The sequence below is a fragment of the Myotis myotis genome, unplaced genomic scaffold (genome assembly GCF_014108235.1).
Source record: "Myotis myotis isolate mMyoMyo1 unplaced genomic scaffold, mMyoMyo1.p scaffold_m19_p_1, whole genome shotgun sequence".
NCBI classification, from domain to species: domain Eukaryota; kingdom Metazoa; phylum Chordata; class Mammalia; order Chiroptera; family Vespertilionidae; genus Myotis; species Myotis myotis.
The window spans coordinates 43,503,921-43,528,250 of record NW_023416313.1 but is presented as its reverse complement, the minus strand read 5'-3'; the positions used below and the strand labels follow the sequence as shown (position 1 = coordinate 43,528,250).

At 40.6% G+C, this 24,330-nt stretch overlaps 1 pseudogene; it reads left to right on the top strand.

Annotated features, from left to right (window-relative positions):
• Window positions 1–1,375: 1,375 nt before the first annotated feature.
• LOC118669442 lies at window positions 1,376–23,144 on the top strand (annotated as a pseudogene).
• Window positions 23,145–24,330: the final 1,186 nt, after the last annotated feature.

The window sequence follows — 24,330 nt, the reverse complement described above, 5'->3', positions numbered from 1 at the left end:
AACAAAAATAGATCTCAGAACCTAGAGACAGAACCTAGCGAGAGAACATGGCAAAAGATCCTGGACTGAACCTGACTACAGAAATTGGCAAGAGAACCTGACTAGAACCTGGTAACTGAACCTGGCTGGAGAACCTGGATAGAACCTGGCTGGAGAACCTAGCGAGGGAACTTGGCTACAGAACCTGGCTGGAGAACCTGGAGAACCTGGCTGGAGAACCTAGCAAGAGAACATGGACACAGAACCTGGCTGGATATCCTAACCAGAACCTCTCTGGAGATCCAGACCAGAACTTGGCTGGAGATCCTGGCTAGAGATCCTGGCTAGGCTGATGATCACCTGAACACTGTCTCCGTGTCCTTCCTTCTTCACCGACTCCGTCTACGCCTTTGGGGATCCCTGGACCTGCTGGGGTTGGACCCCAGCACAGACTGATGAATTTCACAGGAAATATGGGGGTGGATACTGTGTGGGGGGGGAGGGGGTGGTGGTAGAGATTAATAAGGGAATTATATGCATACTAGAGGCCTGGTGCATGAAATTCGTGCATGGGGGGTTCCCTCAGCCTGGCCTGCACCCTCTTCAATCTGGGATCCCTCGGGGGATGTCCGACTGCCAGTTTAGGCCCGATCCCTGCAGTCGGACATCCCTCTCGCAATCCAGGACCACTGGCTCTAACCACTCACCTGCCTGCCTGCCTGATCGCCCCTAAGTGCTCTCCCCTTCGGGCCTGATCACCCCTAACTTCTCTTCCCTTCGGGCCTGATCACCCCTAACTGCCTCTGCTTTAGCCCCTGCCACTGTGGCTTTGTCAGGAAGGAAGGCAGGATGACCAGAAGATGTCCAGTCAACCCAGTCTAATTAGCATATTGCCCTTTTATTAGTATAGATACCCATAGCCAATTGTCACAGACAGTAGCGTGGCACAGCCTTGGGAGGGGCAGGTATAGGGAGGAGGTGGCCAATGGGGAAAAAGACACAAAGGGGACACCTGTAATACTTTCAGCAATAAAGACAAATTTAACAAATAAATAAATAAATAAAATCTCTGGAACTGTCATCCAGGTAATTCTTTGTCAGCTGCATAATAGCTTTATCTTCGTTTCTTCATGAAACGTGATTACAGACACAGTCACCTCTAACATCCTATAATTATGACATTCATCTATAATAAATTATACAATACAGGAAAACTGCAAAGATGACCCAACTGGATGACAGCACCTTTAGATATTACACAGATTTGTATTTTAAAAAGGTCATTTACTTCATAATTTTCTGACGCCATAAAATGCTGACTGTTAATCAAATGTATTTACTTTGGGCGTGTGGATTATATTTTAACTTTCTAATTGATTTCCCTTTGCACATAAGCATGAGCCCTGGTAAAGGGATCAGCCATTGAAAAGAAGCCTGTGTGCCACCAGGATGCCTATGAAGTGGATTTCAGTTCTGCTGCTGCTACAGCTGAGTGGTCACTTCAGCCCTGGGAGTTGTGGAAAGGTGCTGGTGTGGCCCACAGAATACAGCCACTGGATCAACATGAAGACCATCCTGGATGCACTTGTCCAGAGAGGTCATGAAGTGACTGTTCTGACATCTTCAGCTTCAATTCTTGTTGATCCCAATAAACCATCTGCTATTCAATTTGAGATTTTTCCTACATCTGTGACAAAAGATGATTTTGAGGATATTCTCATGCGGCTGACCTCTAAGTGGACATATATGCCAAAATATACATTTTGGACTTATTTTTCAAAAATTCAAGATAACATTCGGGAATATTTTGATTGTTTTCAAAAGCTCTGTAAAGATGCTGTTTTGAACAAGAAACTTATGAGAAAACTACAGGAATCAAGGTTTGATGTCGTTCTTGCAGATCCCTCTGGACCCTGTGGTGAGCTGCTGGCTGAGCTACTTAAAATACCTTTTGTGTACAGTCTCCGTGCCTCTGCTGGCTATACAATTGAAAAGTACAGTGGAGGACTTCCATTCCCTCCATCCTACGTACCTATTGTCTTGTCAGAATTTCGTGATCACATGACATTCATGGAGCGAGTAAAAAATATGATGTATGTGCTTTATTTTGACTTCTGGTTCCAAACATTTAGTGAGAAGTGGGATCAGCTTTGCAGCGAAGCACTAGGTAAGTCATGTCCTTACTTGGTAGCATGAAATCCTAACTTTGTTAGGGCCCTAAAAGGTGGGTTTGTGTAAATATTAAGTCAGAGAAATTTGTTTTTTATAAGTAAAATGATAAAATAACATTATAAAATAATCTTTCATTCTCACAAATATTATGGAAATGCTTAACTTATAAGGTCATTAAGTAATTGCTTCCTCTCATGTAGTTTAGTTTGATTTAAAAACTGAACTATTTTACCATATTACCTGAAGGGTTCTTTCACACTGGAGTGCTCTGTCCAAGACTCAGGAACCTATAATTTCAGGTTTCTAATGACTACACATTCCTTCATTAAGCACTTACAACTCATCTGCTTAAACACTAAACTTTTGTTGATGGGCAGACATGTAAGTCAATAAACTACATTTTGTGAAAACTCTCCCTTCATTAAAAACAAAATGAGTCAAAATTAAGAGTGAGCACATCTATTACCATACATTATGAAATAGTCCAGCTGTTATTTGTAAATGTTTTTATTAATGCACAAGTATTATTAGGCTCCTAAAATGAACCAAATGTATTTATAGTACCAGGAATTGAACCATACTCTCAAAACCTCAGTTTTTGTGAAATCGTAGAATAAAGGGAATAGCTTGCTAAAATGCAGAAACTAGACTAAATAATCTAGGGGAAAATGTTTCCATGGATATGGTAGAGTTAATTGATTGAGGAATTGAAATCATTGTTTACATTTGCATCTATTACTTCTGCAGCTTTACAGAGTAAGCAAATGCATGTTTAATTCTATAGTGGCTTAGGTTTAATCATTTTCTATGATTGTGAATGTCCTGATGTGATGTTAGAGAAGAAAAACTGTTAAATTTTATATATATAGTTAATATATGTGAACAACATAATACAAAACATGTATATAAATATGTTTGCACTATCAAGCCACAAACACTTTAAACATCATTGGCTACATTATTACAAACTTTTTAAAAAATGGTATATTCATATTACAATATTCTTATTTTTTCTACTTTTTGTTTCTTTCCCTTTCAGGAAGACCCACTACATTATTCGAGTTAATGAGAAAAGCAGACATATGGTTTATTCGAACCTATTGGGATTTTCAATTCCCTCGCCCACTCTTGCCACATTTTCAATTTGTTGGAGGCCTCCACTGCAAACCTGCTAAGCCTCTGCCTAAGGTAAAACTATTCATGTTTGTTCTGCTTTGCATTTTCATTAGGAATGATTTTGTGTTCTTCATTCAGAAGGTCTGGTCACACTGAGGGAGATATGGGAATCTGGGTAAAGTGACCTGCCAAACTCATATTTTTATACTATTTCAAGAATCTCAATGTCACTATCATTACAAAATAAAGAATTATATTTGGGAGACTTTGGTAATAGGGCCTGTTATATTAAGGCCTTCATTATTCAACACTTAAAAAATATCAACCATTAATTCAAAAACTAATTTTTTAAAGTGACTGGCATAGTGCAAGGATAAGGGGTGGATATACAGAGAAACAGTATAGATACCATTTTTGCTCCCACACACCAGATGTTTCACTTAGAAAGATCCTATCTAATAAGGAGGTAATAGGCTAATTGACCCTCATGCCTTGGCAAAGATGGCGGTGCCCACAGCCAATAAGGAGGGAATAGGCTAATTGACTGCCACACCCTCAAAGATGGCAGTGCCCACAGCCACAAGATGGCTGCACCCTGTCTCCTTAGCCCCAGCAGGGCAGCAGGTGCACGGCAAGGCCAAGCCTGCCCCACGTGCCTCCCTCCAGAGTCCCCCAGTCCTCTCAGCCCCCCAGCCATCCAGGGCCGCCTGAGGCTCAGGTAACCAGGGCAGGCCAAGGCTTGCGTTGCTGGCAGTGGCAGCAGCAGAGGTGTGATGGGGCCTTGCCTTCCCCTGATTACCAGGTCACCTCCCACCCCTGAGTGCTCCCAGACTGTGAGAGGGGTCAGGCCGGGCTGAGGGAACCCCCCCTCCAGTGCATGAATTTTCATGCACCGGGCCTCGAGTATAATATAAGTAATAAAAACAGTGTGGAAAGTATTATAATAAACAGAAAGCATAATACTGCAATAATGCTAAAGAACATCCCATGGGAGTGAATCATAATACCTCAGGAGTGACAATAGCAATCTGGTGTAAGTGAGCATGAGACATCCCTTGTTATTTTACACCTTCACAACAAAATTTGTTATCTATCCATGAACAAAAGTGCCAATGCAAAAGGACCTGGAAAGAATCTTGCTCACCTATGCATCAGGTAATAGGCAGAAAGACTCCAGTACTGGCTGTGACACTGAAAGGATATTGTGGATTATTCCAGCCCCTCTTACCTGCAGTCCAGGAGTACCTACAACCCTGACTTGGGCAGTCACCTATGCCAGTAGTTGGCAAACCACGGCTCGCAAGCCACATGCGGCTCTTTGGCCCCTTGAGTGTGGCTCTTCCACAAAATACCACGTGCAGACACACACGTACAATGCAATTAAAACTTTGTGGCCCATGCACACAAGTCGGTTTTCGGAAAGGAGACAGATGAAACAAGTATACTAGATGAGTGTGGATGGGAGAGTTGGAAGGGGTCGACCTCAGCGAACGTACCTCAATCAGATTGAGGACGTTTTAGCAAAGGTCAGCTGAGGAGTAACCTAATCTAATCTAATAAAAGAGAAACATTCAAATTGACCATAACTTTGACATGTCCAAAGCCACGCCCACCAGCAAATCAGAGCGACTATATGCAAATTAACCCAACCAAAATGTTGGCGGGCAGCCTCGGAGCTGGAGCAAGCAGGAGGCTTTGTTGCCCCAGCAATGGAGGAAGCCAAGCTTCCCGCCGGCTTGGGCCTCTGCTGAAGGCAACAAAGTTTCAATAACCCAAACAAGATGGCAGCTGGCAGCCACGGAGTTGGAGCAACCAGGAGACTTGGTTGCCCCCGCAATGGAGAAAGCCAATCTTCCAGCAAGACTCGCTAAAGACAACATAGTTTCAATTATAGAAGATAAATAAATCCCAGATACCTGCTTCCAGCCAGCCTCCACTGGGAGCTTGGTGGCTGGGTGCTGTGGCCAGCCTGCAAACAGCCATCATCCCCTCACCCAGGCTGGCCAGGCACCCCAGTGGGGACCCCCACCCTGAAGGGGCTGTGGCCAGCCTGCAAACAGCCCTCAACCCCTCACCCAGGCTGGCCAGGAACCCCAGCAGGACCCCAACCCTGATCTGGGACACCCTTCAGGGCAAACCTGCCGGCCCCCACCCATGCACCTGGCCTCTATCCTATATAGTAAAAGGGTAATATGCAAACTGACCCTAATAGCAGATCGACTGGGAATGACCGGTCACTATGACACACACTGACCACCAGGGGGCAGACTCTCAATGCAGGAACTGCCCCCTGGTGGTCAGTGCGTTCCCACAGGGGGAGTTCTGCTCAGCCACAATCCAGGCTGATGGCTGCCAGTACAGCAGTGATGGTGGGAGCCTCTCCCGCCTCCTCAGCAGTGCTAAGGATGTCTGACTGAAGCTTAGGCCTGCTCCCCACTGTCAAGTGGATATCCCCTGAGGGCTCCCGGGCTGCCAGAGGGATGTCTGACTGCCAGCTTAGGCCATATCCCCCAGGGAGCAGGCCTAAGCCAGCAGGTGGACATCCCCCAAGGGGTCCCAGACTGCGAGAAGGCACAGGCCTGGCTGAGGGACACCCCCCCCCCCCACGAGTGCACAAATTTTTGTGCACCGGGCCTCTAGTTAAGTTAATAAAAATGTACCTACCTATATAGTTTAAGTTTAAAAAATTTGGCTCTCAAAAGTAATTTCAATCGTTGTACTATTGATATTTGGCTCTGTTAACTAATGAGTTTGCAGACCACTGACCTATGGAGTAGAGAACTTTTGTGGAAGTCCAGATAGCTAGAGAAGTTCCTGCACTCTGTTGGAGCACCAAATAGATGAGTTTGAATGCATTGGTGTGGGCGAGAGGAAAGCTTGATTTTGCCAGCATCATTCCTCTTTTGATGGAGCTCAGTGTAAGGCTAAAAGAAGGCCTGCCCATTCCCGTGATTTCCCTCACAGGGATAGAGAGCCCATGAGTGGGTGCCGAGCTTCCCCTGGTTTGCAGGATGCTTCCAAAGAGCTCATTTCTCTCTCACAGCATCCAGAGTATTGTATTAGGAGCTCAGTGACTGGTGAGAGGGAGCAGATCTGGCAAAGAAAATTACTAGAGGGCATGTTAAAGAGATAGGGTTCCTCCTGACTGCATTCTGTACTCTATCAGGAAGCCTGACCACAAACCACGAAGAAAACCTTTCTTACAGATCTCTGCATGCTGGCATGTGGGCAACAACAGTGACCTGCATTCCAACCCATATTTCCTCCCCTCTGTGGCCAGCTCCATGTATAAGCTGCCAAGGGCAGCAGCAAGAGCAAGATTTGATAAAAGGCTAAGGAGCAAGAGCAGAATACAGGCAAGGGTTTGCAGACAGGGGAGAATCACAAACTTGAGCTATAGCACAACCTTCAGGAAAAGAAAAGAAAGAAAAAGCTTAATACTAAGAAGATCAGCATCTAGTCTGGTGCTTTATCGAATAGAGGGAACAAAAATAGGCTCAAGAATTCTCCCACAAGAGGGAGCATGAAGCACAGAGCAGGCATATTCATACAAGAACTGAAAAAGCCTTATCTATAGCAGTACTGACGAAAGGTATTTCTACCCTGAAAGTAGTAAACATCAGTGGGTGACTGCTAATTCAAATGCAAAAACAGCAATTCAAAATTCCAAAGAAAATGAAAAATCAGGGAAACATTAGGTCACCAAATTCTACAACAATCCTCCAGCAAACAAATACAGACATGGAGATATATCATTCACCCAATAAAAATGTCAAAATAGCTGTGCTAAGGAAACTTGGTGATCTAAAAGATAACATTGAATCTTGTGCACTGTTGGTGAGAATGTAAAACTGGTGCAACCACTATGAAAAACAGTATGGAGGTTTTTTAAGAATTTTAATAGAGCTCCCATATGCCCCACAAATCTACTTCTGGGTATACTTCTAAAAGTAAGAAAAATAGGATATCAAAAATATATCCATAATCCCATGTTTATTGCACCATTATTCACAAGAGCCAATAAATGGAAACAACTTAAGAGATGTGAAATACACACACACAAATATTATTCAGTCATCATAAAGGGGTAAATCCTACCATTTGGGACAACATAGATGGACCATGAAGGTATTATGCTAAGTGACATAAAGCACACTGAAAAAGATAAATAGTATAGGATATCACTTATATGTAGAATCTAAAAATGGCAAACCCATTAGAAACAGAAGTATAATGGTGATTACCATGGACTGGTGAAAGGGAGATTAGTGGGTAAGAAAAAGGGTACAGACTTGCAACTCAAAGATGATAAAGTTCGGGAGATATAGTGATTATATATTCTTTACATACTTGAAAGTTTCTACATACTAGATCTTAAATGTTCTCAATACCCATAAAAAGATAATTATGTGACCTAATAAAATTGTTCACTAATATTAGGTAGTAATAGTAATATATATATATCCTATCTAATAATAGACAAACATAGTAATTGACCGTACCTTCGCTACACTTCCCATTGGCTAATCAGCATGATATGCAAATTAATGGCCAACAAAGATGGCAGATAATTTGCATACTGCAGGCAGGGCAGGACAGCGCCATCCCGTCTGCCCTGTCACCATCCGGGCCTGCTATCTGTGACCCAGGGCGGTGGGCGTTCCGTGTGTGACCCGACCTGGGGCGGCCTGACGGGGAAGTGAAGGCTTGAAGGCAGCTCCAGCTGGAGCGAAGGCCTGGGTCCCCGGTGCTGGGGGGAAACCAGTGCTGGCAGTCAGGGGAAGGAAAGGTCTATTGCATGAATCTTTTCGTGCAACAGGCCTCTAGTATACATATAAAAGCTTAAGCGATCACCCAACTGGCCGACCGGTAGCTATGATGCACACTGACCACCAGAGGGCAGACGCTCAATGTAGGAGCTGCCCCCTAGTGGCCAGTGTGCTCTCACAGTGGGCATCAGACTCCGAGCTCACGGTTGGCATGCAGGCCTGCAGCAGCACGAGCATCTCCCACCTGTAAGGCAGCACTACCGAACCATGGAAGCAGCAGGTGCAGCAGGGCCAGATATAGCAGGAGTGGCACAGTGCCCAGCCCTGGCTCAGGCTCCTCCCTGGCTGCCTGCTGCTTTGCGCACTACTACACCCATGAGAACCTGTGGGGATGAGGCCAAAACCAGCAGTCCAACATCTCCCGAGGGGGCCCAGATTGTTAAAGGGCACAGGCCAGGCTGAGGGACCTCACTGGTGCACAAATCCGTGCACCGGGTCTGTAGAAATATATAAATAAATCAACTCAATACACTGTACACCTTAAACTTACAGAATGTTATATATCAAATAGGGGCCTGGTGCACAGATTCGTGCACCAGTAGGGTCTCTCAGCCTGGTCTGCAGGGATCGGGCCAAAACTAGGTCTCCAACATCTCCCAAGGTTCCCGGATTGCTAGAGAGAAGTGTCCATGACAAGGGACCCCACCGGTTTATGATCAGGGCTTGGGAGGGACTACGGGAGGGCTCCAGGGCCTGTCCGGCCCATCTCGCCCAGTTCCAATTGGGACCAATCAGAGCCAATTGGGCCACCTCACCCAGTCCTGATCAGGGCTGATCAGGGGCAGCCAGAAGGGGAGGGACCCTGAGAGGTAGGGCAGCAGGGAAGGGATGGCAGGAGGGCTCCAGGGCATCTCCGGCCCATCTTGCCCAGTCCCAATCAGCCAGACCCCAGCATACTCCTAACCTACTGGTTGGAGCATCTGCCCCCTGGTGGTCAGTGCATGTCATAGCAACTGGTTGAACAGTCGAATGAACGTTCAAACACTTAGCATATTAGGCTTTTATTATATAGGATTATATCTCAAAATCTTTTTTTTTAAATATATTTTATTGATGTTTTACAGAGAGGTAGGGAGAGAGATAGAGAGTTAGAAACATCGATGAGAGAGAAACATCAATCAGCTGCCTCCTGCACATCTCCTACTGGGGATATGCCCGCAACCCAGGTACATGCCCTTGACCAGAATCGAACCTGGGACCTTTCAGTCCGCAGGCCAACGCTCTATCCACTGAGCCAAACCTGTTTCGGCATCTCAAAATCTTTAAACAAAAAATTGAAGCAATGATTAGAATGAGAAAGTTAACTTTTAATGTTAGAAGGGTTAGGTCTTTATTTTTCAGTGAAAAAAAAACACAGAAGTAAACTATTTAAAACAGAAAAATCAGCAGAGGCGGTAGGGGTAGATAGAAGAGTATGAAGTTTGGAACAGATATGAAATTTTGGCTTCTTGCACATTTGGTGCACATTTGGGGGTGGGGAACTAGAAAGTACATTGAGCAATCAGGAATTTTTCTAGCACTGAAAGTAATAAAATTTGAAAACTAATAAAAAAAATCAGGGACCACAGTCAGAATAAATCTGAAACAATTCCAGGTGAACATGACTTGACCAGCAACTTTAAATACATCAAACTGAGCTACTCAAGAGGGTGACCAGATCTTTGCTGCAGAAAGCCCAGTTGTAGCTCTCCCACTGTGGGGCAGGTGCTCCCTGGGAGAGTCAGCGAGGTGATGATGAGGGCCCCTCACAGCCGATTACACATAGCATATTCTACTAAAACGTACAATATGATTTCAGAGAAAAAGGTGTCATACACATACATGTCAGAAACATGGACACTCAGAAAAGTATATAAGGATAATTCTGAATTATAAATAGAAATCTTAAGGCTATTTCATGGATATTCTGAGCAATAATACCAGACTCAGGAATTATAGTAATCCTCCAGCTAGTAAGAAGTGATTTAGGGAGAGAGGTCCAAGATTTCAGCATAGGAAGACCCTGAACTGACACCTTCCCATGAACACTCAGAATGTACACCTACATGAAGAGCATTTCCTCCTGAAAAACAGCTGAGGGTTGACTGAACAGCTTCTGCACAACTAATGAGAGAGAGACTGTATAGAGAATGTTGAGAAACTGTGAGAATTCTCCAGACTCTGTGGAAACTCTTTGGGACTTGAGGTACCTGTTAGTGCCAATGTTTACATTCTCTTCCACTGATAGCATGGGCAACAATTCAATTCAAGTGCTATAGCTCACCTGCAAGGCTACCATAGCATGCCCAAGGCCACTCACCCTACACCCACCTCAGGCTCAGACAGACAAACTGCCATGGCAATGCTGCAGCCATATGCCACTGGCTGTTCCAAACCAAGCCATCCAGCCTGCCAGGGTGCCCACAGAGCTGGGCACACTGGGAAAATTGGTCATGTTTGCCTCAACTGTGGCTAGCCTACATGCCAGGGACCCCCTGATACCTCAAACAACCACTTCAATTCCAGCCAGCCTGCCGAAGCCACACAGGACACACAGACCACACAAAGATTATTCCTACACAAAGCCACTCCATCAAGTTCAGGAGAGGTGGCTGTTTCATCAAATTCTTAGAAATAAACAAAGAAAGTAAAACAAATGAGGGAATACACAAAACTCGGAGTCAAAGCAAGTTGGTCTAATACATAGAAACAAACACAAAGAGGCAGCAAGTATAGGGAGACAAAGGAGCAGGCCCCAAATGGAAGAATAGAAAAATCTCCAGAAAAAGAGCAATACAAGAAACATACAACCTTCAATGAATGAAACAGGAAGAAGCATAAAAACTGAACATATTGCCAGAACCGGTTTGGCTCAGTGGATAGAGCATTGGACTGTGGACTCAAGGGTCCCGGGTTTGATTCCGGTCAAGGGCATGTACCTTGGTTGCGGGCACATCCCCAGTGGGGGGCAAGCAGGAGGCAGCTGATCGATGTTTCTCTCTCATCGATGTTTCTGGCTCTCTATCCCTCTCCCTTCCTCTCTGTAAAAAATCAATAAAATATATTTTTTAAAAAAACTGAACATATCAATTACTAGCAAGAAAATTGAAATAGTACTAAAAAAAACCTCTCAACAAACAAAAGTTTAAGACCAGATGATTTCACAAATAAATGCTACTGAACATTTAATTCTACCAATTAATACCTATCCTTCTCAAAATATTCCAGAGATATTGAAAAGGAAATAACACTCACAAACTCATTCTATGAAAGCAGTCAGCAGTACCCTGATAGCAAAACCAGACAAAGACAATACAAAAAAATCACAAGCCAATATCTCTGATAAAAATAGATGTGAATATTTTCAACAAAATATTAGCAAACTGAATTCAACAATATGTTAAAGGATTATACATCATGCTCAAGTGGAATGTATTCTAGCAATCCAATGTTGGTTCTGTATCCACACACACAAAAAAATCAATGTGATAGACAACATCAACCAAACCAAGGATAAAAATCATATGATCATCTTAATAGATACAGAAAAATAGCATTTGACAAATCCAGCATCCATTCATGATAAAATCTCTCAATGAAGTGGGTACAGAGAGAACATACATTAACATGATAAAGACCATATATGACCAATAAAACCCACAGCTAATATCGTATTTAATGGTGAAAATGTAAAAGCTTTTCTTCTACGATTAAAAACAACACAGTGATGCCCGCTATTGCCACCTTTATTCAATATAGTATTGGAAGACCTAGCTACAGCAATCACAGAAGAAATAGAAATAAAGGGCATTTATACTGGACATGAAGAAGTAAAACTGTCACCATTTGCAGATGACATGATACTGTATATAGAGGACGCTAAAGTTTCCACACAAAAACTACTAGAATTGACAAATGAATTAAGTAAAGTAGCAGGATACAAAATAAATATCCAGAAATCAGTCAACAAATAAAATGTGTTGTCAAAAAGGTAGAGAAAAGAGAACTCCTGTACATGGAGCTAGTTTGTAAATTGCTGGAGCCATTATGGAAAACAGTATGGAGGTTCCTCAAAAAATTAAAAATAAAATAGCATACAATCCAGCAATTCCACTTCTGAGTATTTATTAGAGCTAAACAAAAAGACTAATTGAAAAGATATATACACCCCCATGCTCATTAAGCATTAACTACAATAGCCAAGATATGGAAGCAACCTTGGTATCCATCAATAGATAAATGGGTAAAATACATGTGGTCTATGCACACCATGAAATATTACTCACCACTATCAAAGGATCACATATTGCTAAATGCAACAACATGGAAGGACCTAGAGCAGTGATGGCGAACCTTTTGAGCTCGGCGTGTCAGCATTTTGAAAAACCCTATCTTAACTCTGGTGCCGTGTCACATATAGAAATTTTTTGATATTTGCAACCATAGTAAAACAAAGGCTTATATTTTTGATATTTATTTTATATATTTAAATGCCATTTAACAAAGAAAAATCAACCAAAAAAATGAGTTTGCGTGTCACCTCTGACACACGTGTCATGGGTTCGCCATCACTGACCTAGAGGGTATTATGTTAAGTTAAAGAAATCAGACAAAAAAAGACAAATACTGTATGATTTTACTTATATGTATAATCTAAAACAAAAGAAAGAAAACAGACTTATAGATACAAATTATAAACTAACTAGAGTCCCCTCAAGGGGGGTAGGGGGGCGGTTCCTAAACCTGGCCTGCGCCCTCTCCCAGTCTGGGAGCCCTCAGGAGATGTCTGAGTGAAGGCTTAGGTCTGCTCCCCATGGGGCTTCCGCCACCACTTGTGCTCATGCGCCATGAGCCCAGCTCCTGCATTGAGCATCTTCCCCCTGGTGGTCAGTACACATCATACCTACCGACCAATATATATTAAAGACGCAGGAGCCACCAAGCTGCAGTGACTTGGCAGTGGCGGTTCTCAGTTCTCGGGTGACACACTCCAGAACCAGAGAGGAGGGAGCCTGATTCTTTGCGGGGCAACGTGATTCCACCTTCAGCCATGGGTTATGTTGTTGCTGGGGCACTGTCAGCCCCGAATCTGATTTACTGCACATTTGTGTTTGCATTCCACACCCTGTATGACAGCAACTGTGGAGAGTGTCCTCTCACACTCTGGAACCCCTCAGGGGATGTCAGAGAGCCAATTTCAGCTTGATCCCCACAGGCCAGCTGAGGGACCCCAACAGCTGGAGGGATCCCCACTCACTCCACAGACACCCTTTGAGCCACAGCACCACCCCAGGTGTGGCCAGCTGGGGAGGGGACCGCAGGAACTTGGCTCCACAGCATTCCCAGCCTGTCTCGCCCAGTCCCACCCCGCCAGCCACTTTCTAATTAATTTCCTTTCAATGTGCATGAATCCGTGCACTGGGCCAATAGTATGTAATAAGGGATTTCAAGCTCATCAACTGTATACTCCAAAAAAACTAAGGGATTAGGTCTCTTCAAAACAGCTACTGATTATAAGAGAATGGAGGCTCTTCAAAAAAATAAAAACAATTATCATTTGATCCAGCAATAGAACTTCTGGGTATATTCCAAAATAGTGACATTAGAATCATATTCATAACACTATTCACAAGAGCCAAAAGATAAAATCAACCCAAGGGCCATTGATAGATAAATCAATAAACAATCAATACACACAATGGTATATTATGTGTTTTATGTGCTGTGAGTCAGCTCTGACTCCTGAGGACCTTATGAATGAGTGATGGCCACAAAATCCTAGTTTTAACAGCCCTCTCAACTCTTTTAGACTCATGCCTATGGCTTCTGTTATGGAGTTAATTCATCTCATATTTGATCATCCTCCTTCCTGCTGCCTTCTATTTTTCCCAGCATTATCTTTTTCAAAGAACCCTGCCTTCTCATGATATCCCTGAAAAAGAGAGTTATCACTTTTGTAATTTTTACCTCCTGCAATATTTCAGTATTAATTTGCTCTAGGATAGGGATGGACAAACTTTTTGTGAGTGCGTGCCAAAACCAGCAAAATCTCTGACTCAAAATTCTTCTGCATGCCAACCCTAATTTTTTGAGAACATGTTACGCCTACTTGATATCTATTAAGGTGTACGTATGTGAAGAACCTTGAAGAAATAATAAAATTCATTCAAGCGACAAAAACACAGTATATGATGATGAAAAATACATTTATTTATTTTATTTTTTTATATATATTGATTTTTTGCAGAGAGGAAGGGAGAGGGACAGAGAGCTAGAAACATCGATGAGAGAGAAACATCAATCAGCTGCCTCCTGCACGCCCCCCACTGGGGATGTGCCTGCAACCAAGGTACATGCCCTTGACCAGAATCAAACCTGGGACTCTTGAGTCCGCAGGCCAATGCTCTATCCACTGAGCCAAACCGGTCAGGGCTACATTTACTTTTTTTTATTTATTTTATTTTTTTTATTTTGTTTTATTGCTTAAAGTAATACAAAGAGTATTACATATGTCTCCTTCCCCCCACCCTTGACATTCCCCCAGCCTCCCCTACGCCCCAGTGTCTTATGTCCATTGGTTATGCTTATATGCATGCATACAAGTCCTTCAGTTGATCTCTTACCCTACTCTCCCGCCCTCCAACCCTCCCCAGCCTTCCTTCTGTAGTTTGACAGAATGTATACACGTACACTGATAGTTCAACAGAAAACTTTATGATTCCGTTTGATATTATCAGTGGGACTTTTGCTGCCGAGAGAAACAGAAATTTATTCCCCTTTTGTTAATACCGGTGGGCAAAGCGAGAGGAAAGGTTTCATTTTTATAGAGTGAAATTTTTGAATAAGTAAGTGAGGCGGTTAACGAAAACCCATTGTGTCTAAGGCTGAAACCAAAACATTGGTCGGATCTAGGAAGGCAGGGAGAGTTAAGGCAGAGGCATAGAAACTGCTCTTCCCCTCTCTCGTCAATCCATGTCTATGGTCTTTAAGATAACTTGTTATGTAAAATTATTTGTTTATCTAAGATGCACCTACACTGAATTTATCTGAAAAATAAAAAAGTTGATATTAAGAAAAAAATTGTAAATGGAAGATAATAAAAGAGAGTTTCGCGTGCCAGCAAACGTTACTGGTGTGCCATGTTTGGCACACGTGTCAGGGGTTGTCCACCCCTGCTCTAGGACATACTTGTCTTTCTCGTGGCTCAGGGTATCTGTAGATGGACATTACCAAGCCTTAAAATTGAAGGAAATTCTAATACCTGTTAAAACATAGATGAATCTTAAGGACATTTTGCTAAGTGAAATAGGCCATAGACAAAAACACAAATACTGCATGATTCCACTTACATAAGGGATGTAGACTAGTCAAATTCATAGAAACAGAAAGAATGAAAATTGTCAGGGACTGTTAAATTGGGAAATGGAGAATTACAGTTTAAGAAATATACAGTATCAATTTACAAGATGAAAAAGTTCTAGAGATGAATTATATAACAATAAGAATATATGGATTACTGCACTGTACACTTAGAAATGGTTAAGATGGTAAGTATATTATGTGTATTTTAACACAATTTAAAATAACAAGAACTACACTAATAATTCCTTATGATACTTAATTTTCCCTTTGGCTGTTTGTAGCAATCCTTTCAATACTGTTCACTATGCTTTTGTCTTTTGTAATGGAAAAAAAATTCTTCCTTCACAGGAAATGGAAGATTTTGTCCAAAGCTCTGGAGAAAATGGTATTGTGGTGTTTTCCCTGGGGTCAATGGTGACTAACATGACAGAAGAAAGAGCCAATGTGATTGCATCAGCCCTTGCCCAGGTTCCTCAAAAGGTTAGATAAACTACCTTAGAGCAGAAAACTAATGAGTGTGTTAAAGTGTCTGATTAAAAGATTTCTACATGAAAATTAAAGTATTAAGATAGCTTCAATGATCTTAGATACCAATTTGTAAAACAAAATACACATGTCAGGTGCTAAAGTAGTACAGAGGGTGTTTTTGATGGACGATAACTTTGGCATTAATATTCTGGTCACAAAGAAGTATATTTCAAAAGTACAGTGTGAAGTTTGGTATTATAATAGTACTAAAGGCTCAGTGCACAAAATTCGTGCATGGGGTTGGGGTGTCCCTCAGCCCAGCCTGTGTCCTCTTGCAAGAAAGGCATCTTGCTGTTGTATGGACAGCTACATTTTTTGACCTGATTATAAAATGTAGTACATAACAGATCCTTCTGAGGCAGTAGTAGCATTTTCCCCATCTTATGGGTGGAAAAACTGAAACAGAGAGAAGTTGAGTTTGGGTTTGTCACACAGTTATAAGTGTCAGAATCAGGGCTGACCACAAAATGTGCAAGCCAGAGTCCATGCTGCATCATCCTGTTTTGTTTTTTTTTAGTGTTAGAGTAGCCTTGCCAGGTTTTAATTTTTAAATCTAAGAGACTGTTCCAAAAATATGTGAGGCCTGGCCAGAGATCAGGGCCATCTGTGGGGCAGCCAGCGGGTAGGGCCAGCGGGGGGCTACAGCTGGCACCTACCTTGACTAGTGGCCTGGCGCCACCCACTGGCCAGCAATGCCCCCAGCCACCACTGCAAATCGCCTCCACCTGGTGGTCAGTGCGTGTCATATAGTGAATGGTCATTCTACCTGCTGTTCAGTCGATTTGCATATTAAGGTTTATTATATAGGATTATAGGGCAGGAATAGATATCACCAAATCCTATCCTGTCATTTGCTTAATTCTTCGCAGGATTCCTAGAATAATGTACACACTACAGATGTTCTGAGAATGGAGTTAAATTTTAACATTAAACAGGGAATGATAACAATCTGAAAGGCATCATACAGTTTACACTTTCCAGGTAATCCAGGCCTCTCCTACTTTCCCTGAATTTTGGATTAGGCCTATTCAGTGTTGAAAGAAGATATTCAGAGAAGGGATGTCCAGGGCTCACCAAGCTGCATCCAGGTACCTAAGCCAGCCACAATGATTTAGAGAAAGAGAAAATCTGGTCTGTAAAAAAAAAAGAGAACCTCCCTGGTAGGCTGGGCCCTGCTAAATTCTGAAGCAGGAAGACATAAAAGAAGGGTGAAGGTGGGTCCAGCCCTCAAGGTGTCCCAGTGTTTTATAAAATGTGGTCCCAAAACAACCCATCAGAACAATAACTTGGAGGAGGAGGAGGAGGAGGAGGAGGAGGAGGAGGAGGAGGAGGAGGAGGAGGAGGAGGGAATATAAAAAGAATCAATCAGGTAGAATCAACATCATTAAAATGTCCATACTACCCAAAGCAATCTATAAATTCAACGCACTTCCCATTAAAATACCAATGGCATACTTCAGAGATCTAGAACGAACTCTCCAAAAATTCATCTGGAATAAAAAAAGACCTCGAATAGCTGCAGCAATCCTGAAAAAGACCAAAGTAGGTGGGATCTCAATACCAGATATCAAGATGTATTACAAAGCCACTGTTCTCAAAACTGCCTGGTACTGGCACAAGAATAGGCATATAGATCAATGGAATAGAATAGAGAGCCCAGAAATCGGCCAAAACCAATATGCTCAATTAATATTTGACAAAGGAGGCAAGAACATACAATGGAGCCAAGATAGTCTCTTCAATAAATGTTGCTGGGAAAATTGGACAGATATATGCAAGAAAATGAAACTAGACCACCAACTTACACCATACACAAAAATAAACTCAAAATGGATAAAGGACTTAAATGTACGACAGGAAACTATAAAAATTCTAGAAGAATCCAAAGGCAACAAAATCTCAGACATATGCCGAAGCAATTTCTTCACTGATACAGCTCCTAGGGCACTTGAAACGAAAGAGAAAATGAACAAATGGGACTACATCAAAATAAAAAGCTTCTGCACAGCAAAAGAAACCATGAACAAAACAACGAGAAAACCCACTGTGTGGGAAAACATATTTGCCAATGTCATATCTGATAAGGGCCTAATCTCCAAAATTTATAGGGAACTCATACAACTTAACAAAAGGAAGATAAACAATCCAATCAAAAAATGGGCAAAGGACCTAAATAGACACCTTTCAAAAGAGGACATTCAGAAAGCCAAGAGACATATGAAAACATGCTCAAAGTCACTAATCATCCGAGAGATGCAAATCAAAACAACAATGAGGTACCATCTCACACCTGTCAGACTGGCTATCATCAACAAATCAACAAACGACAAGTGCTGGAGAGGATGTGGAGAAAAAGGAACACTTGTGCACTGCTGGTGGGAATGCAGACTGGTGCAGCCACTATGGAAGACAGTATGGAGTTTCCTGAAAAAACTACAAATGGAACTCCCATTTGACCCTGTGATCCCACTTCTAGGAATATATCCCAAGAAACCAGAAACACCAATCAGAAAGGATATATGCACCCCTATGTTCATAGCAGCACAATTCACCATAGCTAAGATCTGGAAACAGCCTAAGTGCCCATCAGTAGATGAATGGATTAGAAAACTGTGGTACATCTACACGATGGAATACTATGCTGCTCTAAAAAGGAAGGAACTCTTACCATTTGCAACGTCATGGATGGAACTGGAGAGCATTATGCTAAGTGAAATAAGCCAGTCAATGAAGGAAAAATACCACATGATCTCACTCATTCATGGATAATAGAGACCATTATAAACTTTTGAACAATAATAGATACAGAGGCAGAGCTGCCTCAAACAGATTGTCAAACTGCAGCAGGAAGGCCGGGGAGGGTTGCGGGGCAGGAGGTAGGGGGGTAAGAGATCAACTAAAGGACTTGTATGCATGCATAGAAGCATAACCAGTGGACATAAGACATTGGGGGATAGGGGAGGCTAGGGGACTGTCTAGGGCGGGGGGATAAAATGGACACATATGTAATACCCTTTGTAATACTTTAAGCAATAAAAAAAAAAAAAAAAAAAAATAAAAAAAAAAAAAAAAAAAAGAGTCAATCAGAAGCAAGCCTAGCGTGGGACAGTTTCAGCTGCTCCTCCTTCTCCATAAATTATGGTAGTGAATTATTCTAATACATAAAATACACTTGAAGTTTCTGCATAATTGTGAACTACTTTTAGTTTCCCAACTAATGTAGCTTCCTCCTTATCACCTATGCAAATTTGCTGAGAACTTGAAGTAACTTTAACACTCACATAGCAAAAAGATGTTAACCATGTATAAACTAGAATCCAGCTCACTGGTGGACTTATAAATTGCTTGGCTTTTTATAATTAATTAACCTTGTTAATTAATGCTGTCAGCGCATTGTAGCATGTTGTGAAATATTAACAATCAGATGAAAAAAATTTACCGTCATCATCATATTTGATCTTTTCAACAGGTAAACTATTATTTATACAGTGCCAATGGCTTTTCTTTTCCACATTTGAAGAAAATTTTCAATCATAGTTAAAGTAATAACACTGGATTTGGGTAAAAATTACCTCTTGGAAGTGGTGATTAATAAGTAGAAAACTAAAAGAACTTAAATATACTCATTAAGCAGACATTATTTATTATATTTATTATTAATAATAAACTTAAATATCAAAATGATTTAATTCTCATAAATAGCTGATTACGTTGATTTTGTAAATCAAATTATGTAAAACTCTAAAATACTTTATGAAATTAATGAATATAAGTAAACCATTTTCACATCATTCAAAAAGAAATAAACTGGTTAACATTAAATCTAGATGATGACAGCTAGAATAATAAATAATTAAAATAAATGCATAGACCATTAATTTGCTGGGTTTTGCACTAAAATTATATGACTACCTAAAAAATTTTATATGCTTGAATTGGCCATTGGTAATCTCATTTGTCTAACCCTAAAGTGTGAAAAATCATGATTGCACTCATACCTGACTGAATATAAAAATAAGTAACACACAATATAAGTATGTACGCCTCTTACATCAGTATTTTATTGATTCTCATTATCAGAATGTCTTTTCCTCATTCCCTTAACCTGTAATATGTCAGGGGTTTAACTAGATGTCTCTTAACCTATTTAGAATTCTAACATGATATAACTCTGCAGTTTGACTCAAGAAGTACATTCCCTTCTTTATCCTAACAGGTTATATGGCGATATGATGGCAAAAAACCAGATACCTTAGGGCCAAACACCCGGCTCTATAAATGGATCCCCCAGAATGACCTTCTTGGTAAGATTCTGGAAAACCCTGAAATCAGAATCAAGTCAACCAGATTGATAAACAGTTCACTAGGATAGAAATGTATTGGACATTTCTTACTGAAAACCTCAAAAATAAAAATGAACTTCCCAATATTTCTTTCCCAGTCCTAGGGGAAAAGGATAAGCTATAAGTTGGCATCTTATGTTACACAGCCATGTTACTTACGGCCACAAACAAAAGATCTTTATTTCATATGTAATTCCTCTCAGAGAGAATATCTCAACACTTTCCTGATTGTCACTCTGCCTCCTAATTCTCTCCTTATACCAATCATTTAATCCACGGTAAGGGTGTACAGGTGCCCCTGAAAAATATCAGCTCCTCTTTTATTGCCAGTGACTCTCCGTTTTCCATTTGGAAAATGGAGTAATAACATATTTCTGAAGTAATAACATATTTCTTTTTTTTTAAGAGCAGCTAACTGCTTCCCAGTTCTTTCTTTTGTTTGTTTGTTTGTTTGTTTGTTTAATTCAGAGAGGAAGGGAGAGGGAAAGAGAGATAGAAACATCAATGATGAGAGAGAATCATTGATTGGCTGCCTCCTGCATGATCCCTCTGGGTATCAAGACCACAACCCAGGCATGTGCCCTTGACCGAAATCAAACCTGGGACCCTTCAGTCCGCAGGCTGATGCTCTATCCACTGAGTCAAACCAGCTAGGGCATAATAACATATTTCATTATAATGTGTAGCCTTTCCTTCCTCTGATTCCTGTGCCACTGCCTACATCCCATTGTCTACTGCCTTGACATCTACATATCACACTCTGTGATTTCACTAATTTATTAAGAGAATATATTTCAACATGCAGCACTTTTTTTTAATACACTTTTTAAATCCAGAATATTCTCTTTCAATTTGCCCACTGGCAACTTGTATTCATTTCAAGTCAAAAGAAACACACTAATCTTCTATGTAAGCCTTCACTGTCTCTCCAGCAGACTTAGGTGCCTCTTCCTACGAGTTCTGAAGACATTTTAATACAGTCTAAAGTGTAGACCAATCTGTTGCTAAATATATTGTCTCTGTGACTTTATTGCCCAACTCTCATTTTATTCCAAGATTTATAATACAAAATTTGCTGAAATTCACTCAATCCTAGGTCATTCAAAAGCCAAAGCCTTTATAACTCATGGTGGAGCCAATGGCATCTATGAGGCGATCTACCATGGGATCCCTATGGTGGGCCTTCCTATGTTTGCGGATCAACCTGATAACATTGCTCACATGAAGACCAAGGGAGCAGCTGTCAGATTGGACTTCAACACTATTTCAAGTACAGATTTGCTCAATGCATTGAAGACTGTCATTAATGACCCTTCGTAAGTATCACATATTTTTCATAGATAGTATTTATACATAGATTATTTTGTCAATAGTGTATCTTAGTTTCATCCTATTTTTAAGAGGCTAATTTTGACATTATTAACATGAGTTAACCCATCTTAATCTACTTGTATTTTCAACCACACATTTACTTCAAAGTTGCATTTTAACCCCATGTATTTAAAGGGGAGCATCGAGTGCAACAATTTTCTCCTCCTATAATAAAAGTTATGTAATAATTATAAGGACACATTTTTAAAATATGATAAAGTACATAAAAGGAAGAGTGATAAACTAGAAGAAAAAGCATAAATTCTTTACTTAAATAAATTCAATATCTAAAATTCTGAAACTATAAATATCTTTACATTCAAAAATTTATTTTATTATAATCATTTAAATAGATTTTATGAAATAGTATTTACATACAAAAAATTCATAATTAAAATTATATAATTCAAATATACATAGTATGCTTGCAAAGCTATGAAACTATCACAATATAAACTTAGGGCATTTTTGTCATCCCAAAAAGACATACCATATGCCTTAGAAGTCACTTCCCAGCTCCCTCACCCAAAAAACTATTGGTCAACTTTCTGTCTCTATGGATTAGTCCTTCTGGATATTTCATAATAACAGAATCATATGATATACGTTTTCGTGTATATTGTTTAAATATATTTTTACTGATTTCAGAAAGGAAGGGAGAAGGAGAGAGAGATAGAAACATCAATATTGAGAGAGAATCATTGATCGACTGCCTCCTGCACATCCCACATTGGGGATCGAGACAGCAACTTGGGCATGTGCCCTGACACAGAATCCAATAGTGATCTCCCGGTTCATGGGTCTAGGCTCAACCAATTAGCCATGCTGGCCTGGCAATAAAATATTTTTTAATTAAAAAACACAACTTGAATGGGAATGATTGGCTTATTAGTAAGCAAATTAACTTTCTTTCAATGTTGATATCTTTGTGTTTCTCCTTCAGATATAAGGAGAATGCTATGAAATTATCAAGAATTCATCATGACCAACCAGTGAAGCCTCTAGATCGAGCGGTCTTCTGGATCGAGTTTGTCATGCGCCACAAAGGAGCCAAACATCTTCGGCCAGCCGCCCTTGACCTCACCTGGTTCCAGTACCACTCTTTGGATGTGATTGGGTTCCTGCTGGCCTGTGTGGCAAGTGCTACATTTGTCATCACAAAATGTTGTCTGTTGTGTTACCAGAAGTTTGCTAAACCAGGAAAGAAGAAAAAACGGGAATAGTTGTCTCAGAGGCCTGAAGCTGATATGCCTCCTAGATGGGAATCCTCCACTTTATTCTAGCAACAAGTTGCAATGTAAGGATCACTATCTCCTGTGATGACCTTACTTCTCACAATTTAGCTTCTCAGATCCAAATTTGTTTTCAAGTGACTACCTGGTTAAGAGTTATAAATATGTCATGCCAAACATAAAAATTTATGAAAAGTAAACCAAAAATAAAGCCATATGAATATATTTTTAAATCTGTTATTCTAATTGCAAAGTTATACCAAAACATTAGCTTAACTGTGTTTCAAACATTACACATGAACTCAAGAACATTAAGTAGTCTATTCCCATATTAATATTATTTTGCAAATATTCAGAATATTTTAATATTATTTTGGTGCAAAATTCTGTAGTTTTATCTTTTGCTAAAGAAACTATTCAAAAGTTAGAATTGTGCAAAATGATTCATCCTTTTATTTCATTTTGGGAGACCACCAATGCTCCTTTGTTTTACTGTACATCCAGCCTCAGCATCACTTCTTACCTACAGACATGGAAGTCGTTTGCTTTCATTCATTTTAAGTTAATTTTCATCAAAACTTATGTGGATTGAAAAATATAACAACAGCTAATTGCTTCCTATTGTACACTGAGCTATATATGAAAGACTTTGGTTTCAGTAGCTAATTCTTTTTACCTCACAGCCCCCTAAAAAGCTTCACCTGGTTGTTTTCACTCTCCTTTTAGTCTTTGATAATGGGTATATGGTTCCAATTGTAGGTTTGATAATGTAGCACCCATGCTCTAAAGGAACTTACTGAATTTTCATTCTCTCCAAATACGTCTGTACATATATATGCCCACTTCTTGTAAAACAAGGCACAGAATAACTTAGCTACTTACAGACATGATGAACAATTCAATGTGTTTGTTGAAGGCAGTTTGAAATGATTATTATTTCAATGATTATTATATAACTCATACTAGATCAGCATGTCTCATTAGTTCTTTCTGTCCTCAGAAGTCTGTTGGTCCATCCCTCCCACTAACCTTATATAAAAGCATTACAACCTTCATCATGACAAAAAATAAAAAATACAATCATCTCTTTCTTTGCAATCTAGGCACACTGTGACCATTATCAATAGCAATGCAAAGAATATAAAAATCATGAAAATTTTATGGTAATAGGAATAACAAATCACAAGGATTCTCAAGGCTGTCCTAAAACATACACACGAGGATTGCAGGGGTCCAGATGAGAAAATCATTCCTGTCTTTATTGGTCAAGAAGACCATTATCAGAGTCTCATAGTAAATATCATCCAGCCTATGGCATGAATTCATTTTAGAAACAAATAAAAACTTTATTTCTGGGGGAATTACAGGGCACATTTATCACTGAATTTCCATAGAACTCTTCTAGATATTTGAAATCAT